A 24,212-nucleotide genomic window follows, 5' to 3' on the forward strand; every position below is an offset into this window, starting at 1 on the left:
ATATGTGATGGCAGGACATGAGGAGATAGGAGAACCCTTTTAGAAGAGGCATCCTAATGCCTCCTCTTCCATCTCCTTTTATCATTTGACCTATGAGAAACTAACTGTAACAAGCTAACAGAAGTAGCCACAAGCATAATAAGACATATGCAGAGTGAACTTCTATCATGACATAATTAATAATGTTTGAAAGTGCTGTGAATGGCAGGAAACTGTGAAGGAATCTGAACCAGGGAATGAAGAAGACATATCCTGCTTATTGCATTTTGTAATGCCTCCTCAAGGCAGGCAAAGATGTGTGAACCTTCACAGCCTTATTCACTATAAATACTAAATACGATTCCTATTAGAATTGCCTTAAAACTTCAATGCGATGACAGGATCTCAGAAGACGGACAAAATAACTCATGTGGCCACTGATGCTTGCTACTTCTATTTATCTTCATCTGTTGTTTAACAGCCGCCGAGTTTTATTTTAGCCTTTCCAGCATTCAAATTGCACGTAACCAGCCTCAGCAGAAACTGCATGTGCCTTTGGGGGGGAGCTCAGCCAGTCCTCGCTCCGGCAGAATATCGGCTGGCTTCCAAGCTGTCCCAGGCTGCAGATGAGACGATGCCCACTCCATGAATCATCAGCACTCCGCAGCACATTGGCACCACGTCACCGCCTGCACACTCCAGGGCGAACAGCCGACCAGGATATTCCCAGAGTTAAACCATAACATCTTGCGCGGCTGAAAGTAAAGGAAAATGGCTCATCTTTTGTAATGAGGTAGCAACTAAATAGGAAAGAAGACAAACTCAAAAATAAACAGAAAAAAACTCATCGATTTTGTGTTCTGCAATACTTTTACAAGCTTGGATATAAATAGGGAAAATATTTCCAGGTCTTAAACATTCGTATAGCTCTTTCTGCATAATAATCACCCATTAGCCTCTGCTCCTCTAAACGTATGGGTATGCAGCAAGCAAAAGTAACACTAAACTTTTGCATTATTCATATTTCATAATATTTACAAAAAAGAAAGGAAACCATCTTAACTCTCAGTACCAGTTGAATGAGTTAACATTTCCTTTTCTTGAGTCACTGACTTCTGCTTCCCCGTCAGCCGAAACACAGCAAGGTGAGTCAGGTTTTGAGATACTCTGCATACCTCTTCATTTATGAAGACCAAGACTTTTCAAGGTCCAGAATGTGCTTACAAACTTCAGCTGCTCAAATCCTTTCATATCTTTTCTCAGAACTCTTCCTGATCAATCAGAAAGCTAATTTAAAGAGCCTTTTTTTAACCTTTATTGATGATCTTTAGCACGTGTCTGATTTAGAACAGCATACTCTCCCAATTAATCCCCAGCAACTCATTTTTCAGCTAACACCACCAATGTTGCAAAGTTATGTGATCTATGACTAGTTTCAGAACTTATTATTCATTCTACCTTGCAAAGCACTGAGGACCGTGTTGCCCCTTAATCAGTAATGTTATGTACTATAATTTAATTGCAGTTACGTGGGGCTGGATGCACTTCTCAGAAACTCGTTCTCACCACTAAATGGCTTTGCCTTTCATCTTGTGTGAAGATGGAGCTCTGAACTAGCATGCCCAGATTCCCAAGGGGCCGCACTAAGGAAGATGAGTGGAACATAAAAATCTTCAAAGGTAGCTACTCCAAACTCTAGCAAACTTGCATCTCTTATTTTCTTGCCCATTTTCTCTCACTCCTTCTGTGTAACTCTTTGTTAATGTTCTAATTTCCAGTTCAATTCTTTTTTCCCCATATGTAGTGGAAACCTGACATCTACGAGTGCTTTCCTGGTCCTGTGTTAGGTTCTCCCATGGCTCATGTGGGTAAAAGCTAAGCAAAAAATGGGTACAAAGCCAACGTATCACCTATGCTGCATGCCAGCCACAGTTAGGCACCTTTCCAAATAGCACTCGTTTCTTTAACCCACAGCCCCATGCTTGTGGGCATTTGGAGCATGCTTGTGGGCATAATAGAATTCGACCAAACTCAGGTTCCTGCAGTTTTTATCACTGTTTGTGCTTCTCAGCCCGGTCCTCTACACATGGAGGCTGACAAAAGGTGAGGAACCATGTTTTATGGCACTGGTTTCTGTTTGGATGCCAATGAAGTCATTGGGAGGATTCCCAGTGAATCCACGCGAAGGTATAGTTGTAACTATACTGAAAACGCCTTCAAAGGGCTGCTTCGTGGGTCTGCGCCGTAGGCATGCATTTCTCACGGGACTGTCGGACTGTGTGCTGCCGCTTTGGTTCACTGGGGGAGGCGCCCACTGACACCAGGGAAAGCACGATTTCCCTTTCCTGAAGCCTGTTTAAATAGACGCAATAAAGTCCATATATCCTTCGAACCTCTAAAAGGAGCTATGAGATCAGGTGTGAAATTAATTATGTAATTAGAGGACCAACAATCAAAGATTTTAAATCCATATTTATTTGCCCATCTGTTAAGAACAGCACTCAAATATTGAGAGTTACAAATATCTCTGTAATTTTATCTGGTTTTGTTTGCACAACATTCTGACTAAATGGTAACAAAGATTGCAAAGTATGATGTCATTCTGTGTCACACCTGTAGTGTGTGGGAGGGCAACAAGGGATATCTGCTGCTTTGAGAATGCAAAGCCCACTGACTCCCCTGATAATGAAGGGATTTATTTTTCCATAATTCAGAACGTCACAAAATAGCATTATAATGCTATGCAGTTCTTCTCACTAAATATTGGCAAGTATTTTAAAGATATATTTCAAAATATAAATAATTATTCCTTGACAGAATGCAGTCAAGGCTTGAGAGACTTAATTTCCTACAGCTTATTACTAAAACTGACTTTATTTTCACATTAGTCTGTACAGGATCGTACTTCCCCTCCCCACTCCTCCCATTTTCTCTTTCTCTCCTGCCTACTAGAAGGCAGTGAATGTATTGGGCTTCTAAGAGAGTCTTGCAGAACAGATGATGCAATTTTTAAAACCCAAGGAAGGGGTGCGAGAGGGGGTTGTGTAGCATGTACATACCTCACTGCTGACCTCTGTGGACGACCAGCACAGTCCCGGTGGCCCTGCTGCTTGATCTCAGCAGAGCAGCCGGAGTTTTAACAAGCTGTGATTCATTTCAGACCTGTCGTAAGAGGTTTTCTCAGGAGCAGAAGAAAATTTTGGACTATGCTAGTTCATAGTCTGAGTCCTGAGACAGAACTCGAAGAATGTATTTCTCATTTTGCATTCAAATATTTGAATTAGCTGTTATTAGCATCAATAATTTTGTAAGCGTAAAAGGTGGATGAGGAAAGATAAAAGAACGATGTGCAAAGTTACAGTTTTCAAAGAAAAGAATGTGCTTAACCACCGTTTTCCATCGCACCAGTAGGTCTCTGCTTTGAAGGATCTTTTTAATCATCATCTTTGTTTAAACCCTTGAGGGTGTAAATTCAAGCATATTCTAGGGAAGAGCGCTCCCAGAAAATCAAAAACTTCTGGCAGAAAGTCAATTCTACTTGTATTTTTAATATACAGTGATGTGATTTTCAAAACTATCGTTATTGTGTTATGGTTCCCACCTAAACATCCATCCTGAGCATTAACAGAGTAGGGGTGAAAAACTTCACCTCCGGCAGTGCCACGTGAGCATTATTTAGATTCCAGCTCCATAGCGGACACGGTGCAGGGCAAGCACCCTGTCAGCAATTAAGAAATAATGAATTTAACAGAATAATGGATATTGATTACTGACATTTATTTCTCATAAAACGAGAAGAGTCAGCAAAAGGCAGAGATGTTGAAACTAATTATAGCCTAAGTGATCCGCCGAAACAAAGTCAAAGCAGTCATTTGAACTAAGCCTGAGATGAAGAGGAGTAGCAACACCCACGGCCACGCACGGCCACACAGAGCTCCAGTAGGGAGGAAAAGGCTGTTTAACCTAAGCCTGAGTTTTGTCACAGCAAAGGTAGCCAGCTCAGGCTCACAGAGACTCTTCGTACCTTTGTGCCTTGCCCTCCCTCCCATTTGCTGTCACTTCTGATCTTGCTTAGTGCCGCTATTCAACACACATGGGGTGTACATCATGTTTTCTTTTAGGAGGTAAACTATACCTTTTAGCACCTGTTTTAAAAAATCAACCTCCAAATTAAGCCTGGAATCTTCAGGGCAGTTTTGCTGTCCAGATTCTGGGAGAATGACCCGTATTCAAGAGAGTTAAAGAGGTCACTGAAATTGGAGACCCTTCTCCCCTGAAGGGGACGGAAGAGTGGAAGATGACCGACTGATGGAAGTGGAAAATTCTGATCTTAATCAAAGTGAGGGCAGGGTGATCTGACCTGAACATGTGTGCTGAGGAAAGAAGGGAGCTTCGACCATGATGAAAGAGAATGAGGAATGCTGTGGTTCCTTGTCTGTCCTTGGGCTCTATCCTTTTGCCCGTATTATACTAAACCATCTTAGTTTTAATCTTAAAACCTAATATTCCTGAATACAGAATAGCATATTCCTTGCAATGTTTTCTTTTACTTTATCACCGTATGTCTCATTAGCTTTGCTGGTAGTAGTGGGAAGCGTTTCCCCCAACACACTGCGATGTCTCATTCAGCAGGGGACAGTGGTGACTGCTGCTCTCCCACGGGAGGGACAAAAAGATTATTTATCAGCTCTGTCATTGACTGGATAACACTGGTTGAATAAAATATTTTTTATACTGGATTTTCCTATAACATATTAAGCCAATATTTTTCAATATCTTCCTCATTTATGTACTTAAGAGGAGCTATAGAGAGGACATATGACAAGGAATTATTTATTTGTACATCATCCACATTTTTCTGATCAATTCCATTAAAAACTCAAATAAATTATTCTGGCCATTTTCAGTCAATGTTTTTGCTGTTCTAATTAGACTTATGAAATATGTAAAATATCACGGTTTATAATGAAAAAATATTTTCCGCATTAGCAAATGGTCTTATTTTACATATAGAAAGACATAAAATCTGTAAGCCTGAAAGCTGTTAAGCTTCCATTTAAAAAAAACCTTATGGTACTCTCTGTTCCATATAAAGAGAAGCATATATTGCATCTGACTGCAATAAAATTACATGCTGAAGTAAACATATACTGCTGCAGTATTTTAATCCTCTATTTACTTTTTAATTTTAATGTGGTCCCTACCAGAGTAATCAAAATACAGATAAGCTTTCAAATAGGAAAGCCCCTGAAGAGTGAAATATAGTGGTGAACCTGTGAGAGGAGGTATATCTATGCCCTGTGATTTCCTTTGGTAAACAGCTAGCAGCTCACGTAATTTTCTCCTTATAATTCCCCAAATTGTCCTGCATTCGGAGCCTCCTGCCTCAAGGGGAAAGAGAGATCCTCCTCGCTCCTTCACAGCACATGTGGCAGAAGGCACTGCTATCTAATTTTCAGCGAAATCTCACCGGAGAACCAATTTCAGTAATTTCAGTAAAGAAAACCTCTGGGAATGTGTCCATGACAGTACAGTTTTTCAGCTGATGATAAAAGTTTTTCATTTTAAAACTGCAACAGCTATACAACATTTTGTTACAGGCTTTGAAATAAGAGATGCTGGCGCTTGCCAGTAACCGTGTGCCAGACCTTGTAATTCTTTCGCAGCCATAGGAAAGAAATGTTCAAGAAACAAAACTTTAATTCCCCAAAGGTTCCCTTTGTATGTGGGGAGCAGCAATCCTTCACTTCAAAATTAATACTTCTGATATCTTTGGAGTTACAGCTAATTTTCTACAGATTCTTTACTAGGCATTTTTGGATGTACTTGCTAGTGGTGGAGTCCTCATGGGATAAAGTGGCATTATAGAAAACACTTAAAAAAAAAAAAGGATAATACTTTTAAGATGAAATAAGTTGAACAGTAAAAGAATAAGTCTGTTATCTTTGGAAAGAATCAAGATGCTTTCTCAAACATCTAATCCCCTGTACTTCCTTGAAAAAGATATCAAGGCTCAACCAAAGTATTCTGATTTTTACACAAAAAGCAAAAAAAATCCCGTATTTTGCTAGTAGGTGCCTTGTGGCTTTTTGAGGTTAACAAAGACCTGAAACAATTTAAATGCATTACAGTTATGCATATTCATAAAGATATGCTGAACAGATAACACAGAAAATGATTTAATTGAAAAATCAGCCAGTGTGAATATTTCTTCCTGTGAATCATGGAAATGCGACAAGATCTGTTCATTAATATAATCTCATTTATTTGACACTATTCTTGTCACTTAATATAATCTTCATACAAAGAGTAAAAAATGGAAATTACCAAAAAAGTAAAGAGAAAAAATAAACAGAGAAAAATCCCAGACTCACAGAACAGTAGAGGCTGGAAGGGCCCCCTGGATCTCACCCCGTCCCACCCCTGCGTGAGCAGGCACCCCCAGAGCAGGGGCACAGGGCCGCGTCCAGGCGGGGGGTGAATGTCCCCAGGGAAGGGACCCCACAGCCTCTCTGGGCAGCCTGTGCCCCTGCTCTGGCACCCGCACAGGGAAGGGGTTTGGCCTCATGTTCAGGGGGAACTTCCCGTGTTCCAGCTTGTGCCTGTGGCCCCTTGGCCTGGCGCTGGGCACCACTGAAAAGAGCCCAGTCCCATCCCCCTGACACCCACCCTTTAGATATTTATTAGCATTGATGAGCTCCCCCCTCAGCCTTCTCTTCTCCAGGCTGAACAAACCCAGGTCTCTCAGCCTTTCCTCATAAGGGAGATGCTCCAGCCCCCTGAGTATCTTTCTTCCCTGTCTTTCTTGAACTGGGGGGCCCAGACCTGGACACAGCACTCCAGATGTGGCCTCACTGGGGCAGAGCAGAGGGGGAGGAGAACCTCCCTTGCCCTGCTGGCCACACTCCTTTCCATGCCCCCCAGGGCACCGCTGGCCCCCTTGGCCCCAAGGGCCCGGTGCTGGCTCAGGGTCACCTCGCTGCCCCCCAGCACCCCCAGGGCCTCTCAGCAGAGCCGCTCTCCAGCAGGTCCCCCCCAGCCTGTGCTGGTGCGGGGGGCTGTTCCTCCCCAGGGGCAGGACCCGACACTTGCTCCTGTTGAATTCCCTGAGGTTCCCCCGGGCCCAGCTCTCCAGCCTGCCCAGCCCTCGCTGGATGCCAGCACGGCCTCTGGTGCATCAGCCGCTGCTCCCAGCTTGGGATCGTCAGCGAACTTGCTGAGGGGACGCTCTGTCCCGTCGTCCAGGTCATTGATGAACATGTTGAACAGGGCTGGACCCAGCACTGGGATGCCCGAGGGCCAGCCTTAGCAGTGAAGACTGAAGCAAAGAGGGCATTCAGTAACTCTGTCTTCTCTGCATCCTGCGTCACCAGGGCACCCGCCTCGGTCAGCAGCGGGCCCACTGTACCCCCAGTCTTCCTTTACTACTGATGTATTTGAAGAAGCCCTTCTTGTTATCCTTGACATCCCTTGCCAGATTTAGTTGCAAGTGGGCCTTGGCCTGCCTTGTTGCATCTCTGCATACCCTGACAACGTGGTCAGTCCCTTTTTCCATGTACTGTAAACCTCCTTCTTCCATTTGTGGTTTTCTAGAAGCTCTTTGCTCATCCATGTGGGTCTCCTAGCTCTTTGCTTGACTTCTTCCTCATGGGGATGCACTGAGTAGAAAAGGAATGTTCCTGGAAAATGTAAAGGAATGTAGGTTACATTAACCACTGATATGAGAGAAGAAATATAATGAATGAGGAAAAAGCAAACACAACACAGAGATAAAGAGAAGAGAAAATGGGGAGGAGAACCCCCCTGAACATTCAGAAAGTACATAGCACTTGTAGGAGTAAGGTAAGAGCTTTGCAGCACCCCAGTCTGCCCTGGAGTCAGCTCCTTCACCAGCTTTGGGTCCTGAAATTTTTTACTTTTACGTTGTACTTTTATATAATTTTCTTTTAGGCAGAAGGTGAATGAAGATCCTCAGTGAGGGTGAACCAGCACAGTCCTACGAGCTATCTGAAGCTAGGAAGAGATGCTGTTTGGTACCAGCTGAAGATCTGGCTCTAATGATGAGAAATATATCAAACTAGATTGATGGTAACTCACTTCCTTCTTCTGTTCTATTATAAAATTAATATAACTGCAACTGTATGTTTCGTTTTATTGATTAAAAATGATGGTTATGGAAATGTTGGTAGTGGAAGTGCCCAACAGCTGTCTGCTGGAGCTAAAGAGAATTACCTTCTCCTCAGGAGGTTGCTGTATGTGACACTATTTTTTGCACTTAATTTCCAGACTTGTTCAGTGAGTAAAATGGGCGGCAACTGTATAGCCTTTCCCTAGGAAAGTAGCTTTTTCAAAAATCAAAAGGAAATATGACGGTATAGAAATACAAATGTTAACAAGAGAAAACTTACGAGACACCAAACTTGCACTGAAATCTTTTCATCATGTAATGTCCAGTTCTGTCTTTGTATCACTTGGTAGCAGAGAAGGATAATATTTCAGATTAAGAAAAGCAACTTTAATCTGCTGATACTGCGGTTAGCATCAATGATACAGTAAGTGTCTGCTTGGAGAACCGCATCGGCGAGCAGCGTGCAGCCAGGGCGATGGAGCGGAGCAGCTCTGCTCACAGGAGAAGCTAAAGAAACTGCGCTCAGTGTGAGCCCTTCAGGAAGGGAATGTAATGTAGTAACCATTTCAGACAACAGTCCAGGTGGATTGATCCTACCCTCGTACGTATTGGTCCTACGTAATGGAGGGACCAACCCTGCTGCCTGCTCTGTCTTAAAAGAAAATGTGATTTGTGGAAAAGGTAAGTGTTATTCTGTGCCTTTAGATAAGCAGATGTCAACCCTTCCCTACTTTTGTTATCCTAGCAAAAATAGGCCAATTTATTCTGTATTAGCTTCACTAATTTCTTCCCAAGAAAGCCAACTCCGCCACACATGATGCTCCTCGTCAATTCTGGTCTCTGTTAAACTGGATTCCAAGGAGCTCTGCTCCGTCGGTGCTGCGGAACCCCAGCGTACACATTCACCTCTTCTGGCCTCTTCACAGCTGTTAAATACCTTGCCAGGTGAGTGACACATGAAAAGGACATTTGCATGCCTATTAAGTGCTATTTCTCGTCAGGTGTTTATTTTATAAGTTTTCTGTACTTTCCAGTAGCTATAGGGCGGCTTATGGGTCAAATTGAAGATCTTCCTTTTGCCTTATTAAATATTACCTGTGAAATTTCCCCTGAAATTGGAAAAAAAAAAAAAAAAGACTTGAACAAAACTGTAGGAAGAGAAATGATATTTTGGACCTCTATGCAGAACAACAAAACACAATTCAGACCTACACGTGGGTATCAAACCTGTGCAGCACCTATGTCGGTGAACACAAATCCTGTTCAAAATGGATGGCTTTTGGTCAGCATTCCATCACTGATCTTCCCTCCTGGCCATCATTTCAGAGACTTTCTCTGCTAATTAAATGAAAAAGGAATTGTCAAAATACTGCACAAGGATGAAAAACTCCAGCGCTCTCCTACATGTTGTTCATGGTCCTCATAAAACACTTGTGTGTTAGGTGTAATTTAAACTGCGAGCTCCTGATGAAGTACCACCCATACTTATGATGCTGTATAAATAACAAAAAGGAAATAATGCAATCTATCAAATGCTCAAGGCTGAAAACTCATTTAGACCTAAATTATTTCAGTTACTATGACCACAGATTTTTAAATGTGAGATAAATTCTTATAAAGTCGGTTGTTAATAGACACTATTAACTAAAATTTATATTACTAATTGTAGATATTATTAACTGTGTGAACTGATAAAAAAGAAAAGCCTAATTGGAAAATGGAGATTAACTTCATTAGAGAGAACATAACGATATAACACATCTGGTTTGACTTCTCTGAATAACTAGACCTTACAGCCAAGTTGTTTGGAATGAACGTGTTCTTCACAGCTCAGACTCTGAGCTGGCATCCACGCCGTACTGCTGAGTAACTCCCACACAGCTCACAGCAGGATAAACGGAGAGAGCCCCTCTGGAGAAACACATAGAGAAATCCCATTTTTAGTGCCACTGGAAGCAGGGAGGGAGGGAGGGAGGGATGGGTGGATGGATGGATGGATGGATGGATGGATGGATGGATGGATGGATGGATGGATGGATGGATGGATGGATGGATGGATGGATAGGTGGATGGATGGATGGATGGATGGATGGATGGATGGATGGATGGATGGATGGATGGATGGATGGATGGATGGATGGATGGATGGATGGATAGGTGGTTGAATGGGTGGTTGAATGGGTGGTTGAATGGGTGAATTGGGTAATGGATGGATAGATGGATGGATGGATGGATGGATGGATGGATGATATGTTTTTAATTCTATGGGAAAGTAAGTCCAAAAATAACCAAAGCTGAATTAAAAAAAATATTAATGAAACCTGAAAAAAATTCCCACACCACAGTCTGGCAAACAGAACCCACCGTATTCTGAATTCAAGTACTAAACGTACGTGAATTTTAAGATTTATTTTACAAATACTTGTTAGTACAACTGATCAGTATATACAATGTTTCATGAATGTTTATTATGAGCCAATGTTCTTTTAAAACGCATATAAGCAATGTGCAAACACAAACTATGAGAGCTTTATGACTGCTCCCTGCAAAGTCCCATTCATCACTAAGACTGAAGAGAAATAACTTGAAGAGAGATATCCGAATGAACAGGCAGAGGACAATAAAGAATTATTTCTTTATTTTGTTATTTTCCCAAGTAGAAGGAAAAAAAATCAGGAAATGCCTACAGTATTTGTTCTGCCAATGACAAAATTCTCATAAAAGCAAACAGTAACACACTGGATAAACGACGGAGCTTTTTATTTCACAGTATTTTCAGTCCATTCAAATAGAATCTTGTAAACGTATGTTCTATTTTTACCAGATTAAAACACTGATTTCAGTAAGGACTGCTTGAAAACTGCTTCCACAGTCCCAATGTTAAGCCCTTTTACTTCCTTTCTTTTATGACTATGACTCTACTATTCACGCTTTATATTCTCCCTATGAGACCACCATACGTGAAACAGGATTAAAGACTGAACTTCAGGAAGTCTATCTGTTCTGTTTAAATAGAGACTTCTCCAGGCTGTACATTAATGTAACATAACATCTCAGTGCACTATTTAATCATCCAAAGGAAAGAGACAACGCTTTCACAGAGATATAAAATCTTATTTTTAGCAAATTAGGAAAGGGTCCACTTTTCAGGGTCATTACTCATAACGGTGACTATACACTGCTCGGTGCTGCTGCCTACTTGATCTAGAAATAAAAATGAAGAATACTAGATCATTAGCGGTCCTTATGCTATTTGATTATCGAATACTGAGGCAGTTAATTTTTTAAAAGTACTCTGAACGGCAATATTCATCTATGTCAGTCAGCTCAGGCCTCACCTCTGCAGTTTGCCAGCCCAGGTGGCCTCAGCTGTGGGCAGGTGGAGCTGGTTTACACTCATGGAAATCAAAATAAACTTAGAGCAGCTCCCCAGAGCTAAAGCTTTTCCATCAACCTCTGACTACTAGATTGAAATATATTAATTGATTGAAATATTCTGGCCAAATGCTCTTTTAAATATAAAACATTCTCAGGTGAAAGGCTTCTCTCTAACAGTTTAATGCTGGTGGAAAGATCTTCCTACAGGAGGAAAATATCTTTTATTTCATGAAACGTTGCCACTGGTTTCTAGAGTTTGACCAGTTTGATCGTATGTGTTAATGAAGGTCATTTGAACGGTAGAAGTGGACTCAAGTCTACTTCAAGACCTCAGATGTGGATCCCTGCGCTACAGAAGGGGTGAATGACAGAGCTGGAGTTTGCAGGTGGTGAATCAAACCAAAATAGCATGTGCCACTGTCCATAACCTTATTAGTAAGTCAACCAGAGCCGAGGTGGGTGACAAAACTGCCCAATTCTAAGAATTGCACACGCTCCCATCGGCTGGTGCAGCAGCTCTGCTGGGCGCAGCCGTTAAGGCGAACTTTATGCAGTAGAAAAAGACGGACTGACATACTACCTCTGCAACCTGTTTTGCACATATTTAAAATGGAGGTGAATTATCCTTCCTTCACTGATCACTGAGGGAGACTACCTGAAAACATAGATTAAATATTTACCATTTGAACTATTTTAGGTAGCTGAGATATATCCTAGCCAAACTGCTCTGACAGAAATGGTGAGCACGGTCCTAGCCCTCAAGTCAGAGTTGCTGCCATAAGTGGTGGTAAATTCCCAGTAAGGAGCACATTTAGCCCTTGTAGCAGAATGTAGGGTCTAGAATCGACACCGCATCCCATATCGGGTACAGTATTTTTTAATCCATTATAACCGATGGAGCACTTAAATAACAGCTTTCCATGCTGGCTGACAGACCGCTGCGATGCTGTACCCTGGGCAGTAAGATCTAGCTCTTGCTTCATTTTCATCTGTTTATATATTCCAGAGAGGGGACCTGGTTTTTTTTTTATATCCCACCTTGCTCATCAAAACTGCACCGTACCTGCAGCGCCCAATTCACCACCTCTGCGCCTACGTAATCATTTACACTAGAGCAAAACAGTGTAAAGGGAAAACCAGGACCGCAACCCCAAGTTGCAGTACTTCGCACTCTCTTTGCAGGGCTGTAACTAAACACAGAAGGTGAAATTGTGAAATAGGCCAATTACTATTTCCACCCTTGCCTGTTGCTTCCTTGGTATATAATCCAAGCTCGTATTTTACTCAGGTTTGCTTTTGACTGTGAAGGCAATCACTAAGCTGGCATATAGTGACTTACATTTAGTTCTCATTTAGCCTTACAGCTCTTACAGCAAGGAAACTTTCTTTGCCGTCATGATTCCCAGCAGCCAGGCAGCAGGGGTATGCTTGGGCAGCAAACTCCGTGCTCTGTAAGTTACTGCTGCCCTGTCAGGAGCAAATATCATGGTTTAATTAGTACTTTCACGGACGAGCCGTGGGGAAACGGCTTCAAAAGGTGACAACCTTGCACAGGAGGTGACGTTGGGCATTGCAGTCCGTCTGCAACACCGTAAATCAGAGAAATAATTCTGCTGAATCGGTAAGGCTAAACGGATGTAGAATAGGTATATCTGTGATCAGAGCCAAGGTCTAGGTCTCTGCTGCCCACCCACACCTTCAGCTAGAGAAGGCAGCAACGACCGCAGGAATTAAGGAAAAAATATTTGTGTATCTTCTTGAATCCTCATCTCTGCCAGGAACACGACCCAGCGAGTAAATTAAATTGTTTCTGCAACGAATCACCAGAAGCCTCCTCCCGCGTGGCGCAGTGAAGCCCTAACAAAGACCTGTGTGGGACCAGGATTTCGCTCTCGTGTTTACCGTGACTCCTTAGTGCATTCCTCAGCCAATTACCTGTACTCGTAATTGTGTTTCTGCGTAATCCATTTTGATTCATTTGTCAAACACAATTTTTGAGACACGCTGTGTCAAATGCTTTAGTAAATTCTAGATGCTTAATGTACTTCCTCCCATTCTTCTATGATTCTACCTTTTTGCTTGGCATGATTTGTTCTTTACATACCCATGTAAGCAATCCTATTTTTAAGATGAAATACAACCGAGAGCCTTACATAACCTCAAACGTTTTTGCTGAGGAAATATGACATTTTGGTCAACAGTATTTGTCTTAAGAGTAAAAATACTTTATACCCTAAAAGACCCCCAATGTTATTTCTATTTTTGTGCTTTCCTGGTGCATTTCTACCACACAGCTCATTTTTGAAGCCAAAGAGCATCATTGTTACATAGTTTTTATATAGTTCTAGTTTTTCTCCCGGTATGGCCCAAATAGTCACGGATCTATATACAGTAAGATCAGACTTTTTTTATCATGAGTGAATGTCTGTTTTATGAAGTTAAATATGACATGCTGGTTGCATAAATCTCTCCCCAGCAGAAAATCTTTTAACTTTATACATATATATTCATCCCATAAAATTTTCAATTACTGGTAAGTACAGTTTAAGTGTTAGTACCTAAGGAGTCGCCTGGTCTATAGTCTGTATAATCTATATAGGCTGTCTAGTTAAGGAGAAGGATGGGCACCATTAGGAGATGATTTATCCCATCCTGATACACCTGAGATAAGTGGGGTGAGTGCTTGCTGCAGCTAACTTCTTTCTCCACTGGCCATGAGGTATCCTGGGTGACTAGATTTAACCAGGCTCCAACACTTTACAAGTAAAGAAGTTCTAGAAAAAATTCTTATCTAATAAAAATAAAAAACAATTATACCAATAAACTGAATTACTCTTTGAAAGCTGCCAAACCTGAAGACAACATTCAGTGCCATGGTGCCTTTTGTTTGAAAGTATCGGCTGAAAGTGAAATAATTATAAAGGTGAACTGGACTCACCTTTTATATGTGTATAAAATACTCATTTTTCCAGGACTATATAACACATTTTTAAAAATTTGTCCTGAAATTTAAACATTAGCAAACGATTTGTCTCTGATGAAATTTATGCATAGTATCTCCAGCTTCTGTCAAAGTAACTTACAGTAAATAGTAACAGCAATCTTAATAGGCCAAAGAATGAAAAAAATATAGGTTATTCGTTAAAACTCCCGTATCTTTGTAATGGAGAAGAACAGAATTAATATCATGTAGCAATGGAAGGTCTAGTAAATCATTTCATACGTACCAGTTCATATTTACTCATAATTATAATTCACAGGAGCACATTCCTGCAATCAAGAGACAGGGGAGCACAGCATGAAAAAACATTTAGCACAGAGCAGACTGCATGAATAATTGCCTGTCAGAGTATCTTATTAAAGGGAAACTACAATTTTACAAGACAATTCTTGTATCTGCTTGTCTAATCTAAAGACAGATAGCTCTGTAAATACAAGGAGTTCAAGAAAAAAATATTTCTTGCTTTGAAGTTGAATTAAAAGTTCAGCTTTTAAAGCATTAAAAGGACAATCAAAATGTGACAGTTTTGATACATGCATAAGCACAGACCTTTCTAAATTGGGAAGTTAATCCTTTGCATTTTAAGGCAGAGGTGGTATTTGCAAGCAGTGAGACGAAGGGGATGGCAGTGTGGCTATGGAAACCATACTCCCTTATGCAAGCAAAGGTATCTGGTGACGTAATCTGTGGCATGCCCTTGAAAACAGGGCAGAGGTACCTGCAGATGTACCTGGCGTATGAGTGCAGTCCAAGAAGCCTTTTGGAGCAGGCTGCTGCCTTCCAGGCGGAATCACCAGCAGGCGCTTACTGGGACGACCAGAGCCTTGCTCAACGACCTTTTCCCTCTAAATGCTTTACCAGGTTTGGCAACCTTCGACAAGCACCTCGTGCCCCAATTCACCCCGTTGCTTCACGCCGACCTCCCGAGCGTCAACGCGCCCGCGTAGCCTCTTCAGCGGGCAGGGTAGGTGCTCCACGCCGCGCGAGGAGGGACTGGCTCTGGACACCCGGCACTTCGGCGGGTGGCTCTGCGGAGGCTGGAAGCTCTGTCTGCTGGAAGGACTAATTCTGCTTTATTCATCTAATCAACAGGTTTCACTTCCTCCTCTCTGACCGATGAAGAGGTTCTTAGAGAGCAGGGAGATTAACATTAAAGGGAATTAAATTTAAAACAAAGTAATGGTGGGGAGAAGAGCGTAAGGAAAATTCAGTTTAAAAAAACCAACAACCCGAATCAAAAGAGGTGTTGCAAATGAACCCGTGGCCTTTGGTGGGAACTCAGCTTCATACATCTCTCTCAGCTTTTAGAAGTGTCATAGCATTCTTTTTATGCCTTTGAGGTGATTCAGAGGTACGCACCCTGAAAGCGGAAGAAAATGGTCCTTCATTATTAAAGTGCATTTGAAACTAAATGAAAACGTAACGTTATAGGCTTTGGGAACAGCACCTGCAGCATTGTTCGAACCAGTAACATTCTGCCAGGCTTGGTTTAACACTTGTGATTGTGATTCTAAAGTCTGAAACCTGTTCACTCAAGAGCTGGTCTAGAGCTAAAGCCCACCAAAATCAATGTGAGTCCTTCCACTGATTTCAGAGAGCTTGGACCAAGGCCAGGGTTGAGAGAACAAAGGCAGCAGCTTTAAACATGCTGCACAAAAATTTCTTACCCCTTCTTTAGACGATCACTCCTGAGACGTTAAGCCGTGTCATGGTGTCTGCCTGGATGCTGAGACTGTTGTAGCAGTGGTGGATTTGATAATGGTCATAATCTGGATTTTCCACTGTGAAATACACTGAGTCATTTTATATATAGTAACTTGTCATAAAAGTCATCAGATGGAAACATCTCACAGGCACTGAAACAAGGCTTTGCTCCTTTCCAAGTAACACACTTGATAAGGTTTCACTTGAAAAAACTAATAACTTTTTTATAACAATCTGAGAGAATTTACAGCTAACGGTTCTCTCTGAGAACATTCACACTCCAGGAATATATGGTTTGGTTTAGAAAAATTATTATCAGTTCTGAATATTATAAAACTGACATAGTTTCCAGAAAACTGGGTTTTCCAGATTTCCAGAAAAGGTTGTAAACAAATTATTGAGATCTTCTATTCCAGGAAATACATTAAAAACAATCAAAGTAAAAAATTTAAGTTGGCCTGCGAGAAAACTGTCTAGACAAAGCTTCCATTATATGATTTAACAATCCCTGCACATGCTGCTTGAAGATAAAATTAGATTCTTGTCCAGAATATTAATACTTTTATTGCCGTTTATGGCACTATATTTTATAGATACATGTACATATTCATATACAGATAGTCAGATGAAGAACATTCAAAACGGTCTAGGTAACGGTTTATCAGTATTTCTCTATCAAATAAGTAAATTGTCATTTTTCAGGCGGAGGCTGCTGCCGAGGAGGAGGATTTCCTCATATTCACACGAGGACTTCTGTATTTCCATTTCAACCACTGCCTGTGCCCGTTTGTGAGTCGTGACTACGGCTGACATAAAAAACTTACGATTATAGAGTGTGGAACAGTGCTCACAGCCTTCTGTTTCCAAACAACTCCACATAAATAGTTTGCAAGTTGTAGTTTCAGCATAACCAGAGCAAGCTCGGGAATACGGAAACCACCTTTATCACATTTGACTCATCTCAGTGCAGTATCCCCAAGAAAATAAAAAAGTGACATTTTTTCCAGCATGAGAGGAGAGAATTCTGAGATGTTTTTAAGTCAGACACAAGGAAGGCACTGAGAATTAGATTAGTGCTTCTCTTTTTTTTCTAGGTGGAGCAATGCACCGTTTAATGTCTGGTAGCCAACCGCAGCGTAATTGCAAAATAGCTGAATAGTAGAAAACTGAGCCTGCCTCCCACCGGAGACCCATGCAAAACGTAGGCAGTTCCTGGCCTCACTTCCAGGATCCTGGATCTAATATGACTGGAAGAAAAACGTAGGTAGTTTCAGAAAGGAATATTTATGCCTCAGTAAACTTCAAAATTGCCCTGGTGAACCTGGTCACAAACTATTTTCTATCAGCTAACATTTACTGTTAATAGCCAAAACAGAGACTATCTCAGGTTTACTAAAAATTTCTGTGCTAATACAGATGAGAAAAATGGAAGTTAAAATCATGTGCAGTAGTAACTGTGTGGGGTTTATTTGGATAGAGATTTTTTAAAAAGCTTTTAAAAGCTTTTAAAAAACTTAATTTTTACACTTTGTGCCAAAATAGAAAAAAAACCACCTTGGAAAGGAAGGCTAACATTTATAGAAGACCAAAAACAAGTGGTTGAGTTCTTGGCTTGCTGCATGTTCCCAGGTAAATAAATTATACCTCATTTTGGAGAAGCTTTTTTAAGCTCCTTTAATCAATTGTGAGGTCCAAGGTTCAATGGAAGGGGTTTTTTTCAAACGGAACCAACCTCTCAAGCCAACACGGCTGGGAAGTGTGGAGTTACCATCCCACCGTCTACTCTGAGAGCGGGCGAACTGCGGACTCTATCCAAAGCCAGGGGAAGCTGCAAAAGCTGTTATTTGATGGTACATCTCAGAAAGTCTTTTAAAAGGGTCTTTAGAAAACCAATCCTGCCACCTTTTCAGTACGGTAGGAAAGCCTACCATACTGTTTGGGGAGAAATATATTTAGAAAGCTGGTTTTGGAGGCACGGCAGCAGATAGGCAGAGGGAGGGATAATGGGAACCGCTTCCCCCGGCCCCGGCAGCCGTAGCTGCTGTTGCGGCGTCGCCGACAGCTTTAGATCAAGCCGTCGTCAAAAGCAGTGTCAGCGTCTTACATCATGCGCAGTCTCCCGGGCATCCTCCCATCCCTTTCTAACTCGTTCTTGTAAGGGCTCAAATGACTATACAATTTAGATTTAAAAGCCGATAGGAAGCTTTTATTTTTCCTTTAAAAATTAATGCTTTTTTTTATACGTGCAGGCCATTTCCCTGAATCCAGCCCAGTTCTTTGTTCCCACAAAATCATATTCATCGGTGCTCCAAATACTTCGTATTTCACTAACTAGTCTCTCAAACCTCATAACAGGTGCTAGCACATCATGTTCTTTCACCGTCATTTCTCATTGTCATCTCATATCGTTCATCAAAAAATGAGAGGGAACATTGTCTGCAGACTGAGGAAATCATAAAATCTAACCCTGCCCCGGCTAATGTGTCACTTCTGGCCTTAGGAAAATCACATAATCAAGAGGTGACAGAAGTGGTCTGATATTCTGACTTTCTCAATTTCTGAATGCCTTTCACAGTTTAAAAAGCTGGCCTTAGCTCAGCAGCCTCTCGGTTGCGAATGGAGATAAGGACGCCGTTCTGTCTCACAAGAGAGAGCTAATATTTGTTCAGCGCTTTCAAAATATTAAGTGCTACATAAGTGCTAAGCGTTATTAACAGCAATAATGTATGTTTTCATCTCGAGCTTGTACTCTTCTATCTGATCATTATCTAGCTTATAACAAATAATGACTCTACCAGAATACAGTCCCAGAAAATAACTTACTCACTCTTCTTGGAAAATGGTCCTAATTTTTATTATAAGACTTGAACAAAAGTGAGATCTAAAATCATAGATCTATTGGAGTTTATGAAGTAAAACAACTGGTCCCTGGGAACGATTCTTCCCTGACTTGTTACATAGAGCATTTTGCTTTGCCTGCTATCTCTGAGTGCGCCAAAGAGTATGTAAATGCAGTTCATAATCTCATTTCAAGTACAAATATCAAATACCTGAAAAATGTACCAGTAAACACTACACAGAAAAAACCCCATATGAAAACTTATACTGCTCATTATTTAAAGCTATTGCAGAGGAACAGGTTGCCACTAAACAACAGTAAATTATATGTTAGCTTATATTTTTGGAGTCATTTGTACTATCCTTTCCTTTAACTGCTTTGGGCTTGACTGTAAAATTTGTAATGATACTCCTGAGCGCTTACTGATGGGTGTGAGTCCGCTGCTATTAAGGGTTAAAGCCCAGCTCACTTAAGGAACTCATGAAAAATTAAGTTTTGTGTGCTTTGGAGTTTACAACTTAACACGCGAGTGAGAGTATCTTGCCCATGTTGCTAAGTATTTCAGATGGAAATGAAAAAGCATACCTAGATTTGGTGAAATTCTGGGCTGCGGTGAAGCTGGATAAACCTGAAATTGTTCACATTATTTCCTGGGTACTTCAGCCGTCTCGGTCCGCAGGAATGAGCATCCTCCCCCAGAAGGGTGACAGACGGGTAAATACACTGACTGCTTCACTTCATGACCCTGCAGAGAAAGTTCCCACTAGCAAGGCAACCTTTCCGTCCAGAGTTAACCAGTTACTTGCCAATGTCTAAGACACACACTGTCAATCAAATAAACATGCTACTTAAGGTGATGCCTCTGACGCATTGACAGGACCAGATGTACCATTCATGTAGATGGTGTTTGAGCAGAGCACACAGGGACAGAGACTGACCCATCATAAAATCTCATTGAGATTTTTCTCTGAAGAATGTAAAATCTTACACAGAAAACAGATCAGAAAACAGATTTTCCCCTTCTGTAGAAGCGAAGCCACTTACATTTATTGTAGCACTGTAAAACTCATGCACATTTTCTTTGTTCTAGAGAACAAGATAAAATACAGGGTATAAACTAAGCTGTATCTATAATAATCATATCCTTCCTAAAACACATCACTTTGGAAATCCTTGTGTATTTATAAAGAGTAACTCGGAAATGTTCACACATTCGCATTTAAACATCAAACCCGCTGAAGATGTCTTGCTCGTTACCCCACTTTCAGCGTAACAGGGTAAGAACGGTCTGAAGTATTTCCAAAGGAACATAATTTATGAAACAATCACTTCCATTACATACAACCGAGCCCCATACTTTAGGCTAAAACATGAACAGTTTAATAAAAAACCAGTAGTTAATAAATGAGTATCTTAATCTCCTTTCTGAATGGAGTATCTTTATCTCTTTTCTGAACTGAAAAATAATTAATTGGCCTTTATATTCCTAATAGACCCATAATATGTAAATATAAAAATTCATATGCAAGAAGGAAATAAATGCCGATGAAGAGTCAGCAGAACGGAAGGAGAGGCGCTCTCTTTAACCCATCCAAGAGGTACTAAACTAGTGCAGTGAATGCACTGTAAGCCTCAGTAGCTCTATAAATTCAAATGTTGCCTTTGAATAGTTCTGCTGGCAGCTGAAGTCCTGCGTCCCACACGCTGGCTATCACAAACGTCATCCTACTAGAAGAGAAACTGAAGACACACCCATATATAATCAAAATGCTTCTCTGCAAGTAAAAGGAAGATTCAAGATAACCGAGCACGCTTCAGAAACATACGGCAAAGCCTGGAAGAGCACAGAACTTCCCTCCAGCCTTTGTCAAACTTCAGCCCAGGTTTGTAAATGCCACCCTTTGGCTGACTGAAGCCAATAGGAATGTCAAAGGAAATTCAGTTTTGGCTTAATTATCCCTGAAAATTATCCACATTCATCTGCAAGAGATCCCCAAGATGATCACACATGGATCAGGTATGTGTAAAGCCAAGGCTGAAGTAATTTTTCTAACACAAACTCATAAACTTATTTCCATTCTGATTAAGAGCAATACATTGTAAAAAAAAAAAAAAAAGGTATTTTTTTAAAAGCATCCTTCCATTAGGTATAAACAAACTCTTACTCTGTGTATACCCAAACCTGGAACACAGGTAGGCATTCATTGCAGAAATGATGTAGAGCACAGAGGTCATTAACTCCAAATGAAAATGGTATAGTGAAAATAGATGATGAGTATCTGGAATGGAAGCAATAACATTTCCAACAGAATATCTTTAATAGAAACAGAAAAGCAAAGCAGTTATTTATGATATGGTTTTATAAGTCCTCCACATCACCACCTGGGAGGAATATTTCCAAGAGGAATTTGCATTGTGTGTGCAGAATAACTACTTATATGTTTTGACTGAAAATGTTTTATTTACCTACAAGGCCTGACAATGACAAAAATTGTTACAAAACCTGTGATATTTAACTGAGAAAGAACAAACATTCCTCTTGTGTAGTCACACGCAATACGCATGAAATATACTTGATTGCCTCTGTACATTTACTGAGTACCTCTTATTTATTGCAAATATATTTCATGCAGGGTAACAGTTCTGTTTCCATTCATCCTCTTCAAAAGATACTCCTGATCTCTCTGACAAGAATTTCTAAGATCATTCATGGCCAAATACGGCATTTGGATTTCTTGGAGTTAATGTTACGGAAAGGAATGTTTCTTTGCTCCAAGAGAGGTGCCCCCAATTCAATGGGATGTGTTAAAAGACAAGGTGAGAATCCAAAGAGTTGACATTATGATGCGATAAAGCTTTCACATTTTATGGAAAGAAGCATTTTTCAGTTTCCTCTTCATAAATGGAAAACATACATGCACAGCGTGAAGACACATATTATGCCTAAGTATGTAAAATATGTCAGCTTGAACTTCTTACAGTTTAATGAAAAATATTCTTCAGGAGGATAATTTATATTCCGTTTGCCAGAGAAAAATAAAAACCTTTTATTTTCTCAATATTACAGTCCTGTCCCATTACCATTTTTTCCCTAGCTGCAAAAAGCCAGCACTGGGATATTCATGCACTGTGAATTAGGAGGAGTATTTTTTTACTGGCTATCCAGATTTTAAGGGCATTAGCTCTATTTGTAACATGTTTTCATTAAAATGAAAATGAGGAAAGTAATAAAATAAGTATAGACCCTCATCAGTACCGGTGGGGTTTATGTTGGTCAGGGGTTTAGTCGTGATGTTTCTGTCATAGATCACGATCAGACAACAGGACAAACCACATCTTGCACTGACATCAAAGTAAATTTTGCTGTTGTAATAGAGAACATGGAATTAGTATGTAGAAGCTGTAAGTAAATTCTTTAGCTTTCATTTTATTGAATCTGGTACTTCCTGCCTTAGGAGTGTACGTGATCTCAGGTATATATAATTCCCATTTAGTGCAGATATACACGTAAACTGAGACTAAGGAGAGCCGATCTAGATGAGAAATTAATTTAACCCTTAGTAAACACCTGAAGAAGGGCTGTCAGCAGTACTTTCCAGATGAAGAGGAACATGCTCCTTTAGCCTCCCTCAAAATAGAAAAAAATCCCACTGTTTGAGTTTCAGATTTGAACCTCGAGGTCCAGAAAGGACAGAATACAGCAATAGCTTACCTTATTAGCTAATTACAGCTATCTGCAAGTTTAAATTAACATCAGAGTGCTGCTTCGTATCCCCTGTTCACACATCTGCAAAGCTACCATGGTGGTTAACAGTACTCTGAATGAAGCGTCAGTCAGGTTCCCGGATTTATAGATTATTACACTAATAGTCTTAAAAATCTCTAAACCATCTAATGCCTGAGCAGCTTCGGCAGTTGTGCAGCACATATTTAGTAGCACCACAAAAATAATGCATGTGTTATATAGAACCACAAAATACTCATAATTAGAAATAAATGCTATTGCTGCACTGCTTTTCCATTTCACTTCTCCTTTCCCTTGCGTGGAAAACCAAAGATGACTGTAGGAACATGGCAAGTACGTCCATTATTTCAGTTAAGTCCCTTTGATTTTTCCTATAAAAATATATCTGTTAAATCAAAGAGCTCACTTGTAAGTTGTCTTTGGTAAGACTCTTATCATTTACCCGTTAATGCAGGATAAAGATGGTAAGCCCTGAAGCTGACTTTGAGAAACTTTTGATCTTCACGCTCCCGGGCATAATGCATATAGATGCATATATAGGTTCCCTCTATCACAATAGCCTTTAAATTCTGCAGGACAGGCGCAATGAAATTCAGATCAGTTTGAATGCGCAGGTGGTGACCTGGGAAACAAATCTCAAGGATGGGAAAAGGGAAGGAACACGGAAAGGGGAGCAGACTCCCTCAGATGTTTGAGATGAGTATGTGATCTCAAAACCTGACAATAACGAATGCTGTTGCAGAAACTGGCCCCCTGCATTCCTACCGATACAAGAAAATAAGCGAAAAGAGACGCAACCCTGACCTCAAAAGAAAACCTATTTTCATTCTTAAATTTACAGTACAGGGCTTCCCCTTTGGTGGAGGACTGTTCTTAACCAATGATAGCCAGTCAGACATTTCACCTGTTTCTTGAGTGTTATCCTTCTGCTGGCTTTTACAGTTTATCTTCTTTTTGCTGAAGACTGTTCTTTTAAGTTTCTTTTTAAATCATGGTCCTGGATCTTTCCAGGAGTAATGGGGTTGGGATCAGGTAGTTCATTCTTTCATAACCACCTATTCCGCACTCCAGCTAGGAGATGATAGCTTTGGAGTAGGTTTTTGGTTTAGAAACCAGAAGGTTGCTAATCTTAAAGGCCAAGGAAGGATTTACTCGGAACAGTGTGCTCATCAGCGTGGCGACAGCAGAGCCTGCTGCTCCTCAGGGTGAGCAGAAACCTTGTTTTAGTGCCACATCTCTGGGAAGGAAGCTGACAGAAATCCTCGAGGGCCAGGTAGCTGGAGAGGTCAGAGCAGGACCTAAAAATCCCCCAGGAAAGGGGTAATTTCCCAGAAGCAAGTGTCCTGAAGAAGACTGGGACCCTCCTGCTGGAGCTGCCCGGCGACGCGGCGCGGAGGAAAGTCACGCTGGTTTTATATAGGGCTGGTTTTGCGCCGGC

The 24,212-nt window shown here is 40.9% G+C and overlaps 1 long non-coding RNA gene across 1 annotated transcript; it reads right to left on the bottom strand.

Annotated features, from left to right (window-relative positions):
• Positions 1-10,724: 10,724 nt before the first annotated feature.
• On the bottom strand, positions 10,725-24,211 carry LOC135315523 (uncharacterized). The gene is made up of 3 exons (XR_010375019.1): positions 19,615-24,211; positions 16,154-16,267; positions 10,725-15,846 (listed from the first exon to the last, which is right to left on the bottom strand). It is a non-coding gene; the product is annotated as an uncharacterized LOC135315523 (long non-coding RNA).
• Position 24,212: the final 1 nt, after the last annotated feature.

The sequence above is a fragment of the Phalacrocorax carbo genome, chromosome 12 (assembly GCF_963921805.1).
Source record: "Phalacrocorax carbo chromosome 12, bPhaCar2.1, whole genome shotgun sequence".
NCBI classification, from domain to species: Eukaryota; Metazoa; Chordata; class Aves; order Suliformes; family Phalacrocoracidae; genus Phalacrocorax; species Phalacrocorax carbo.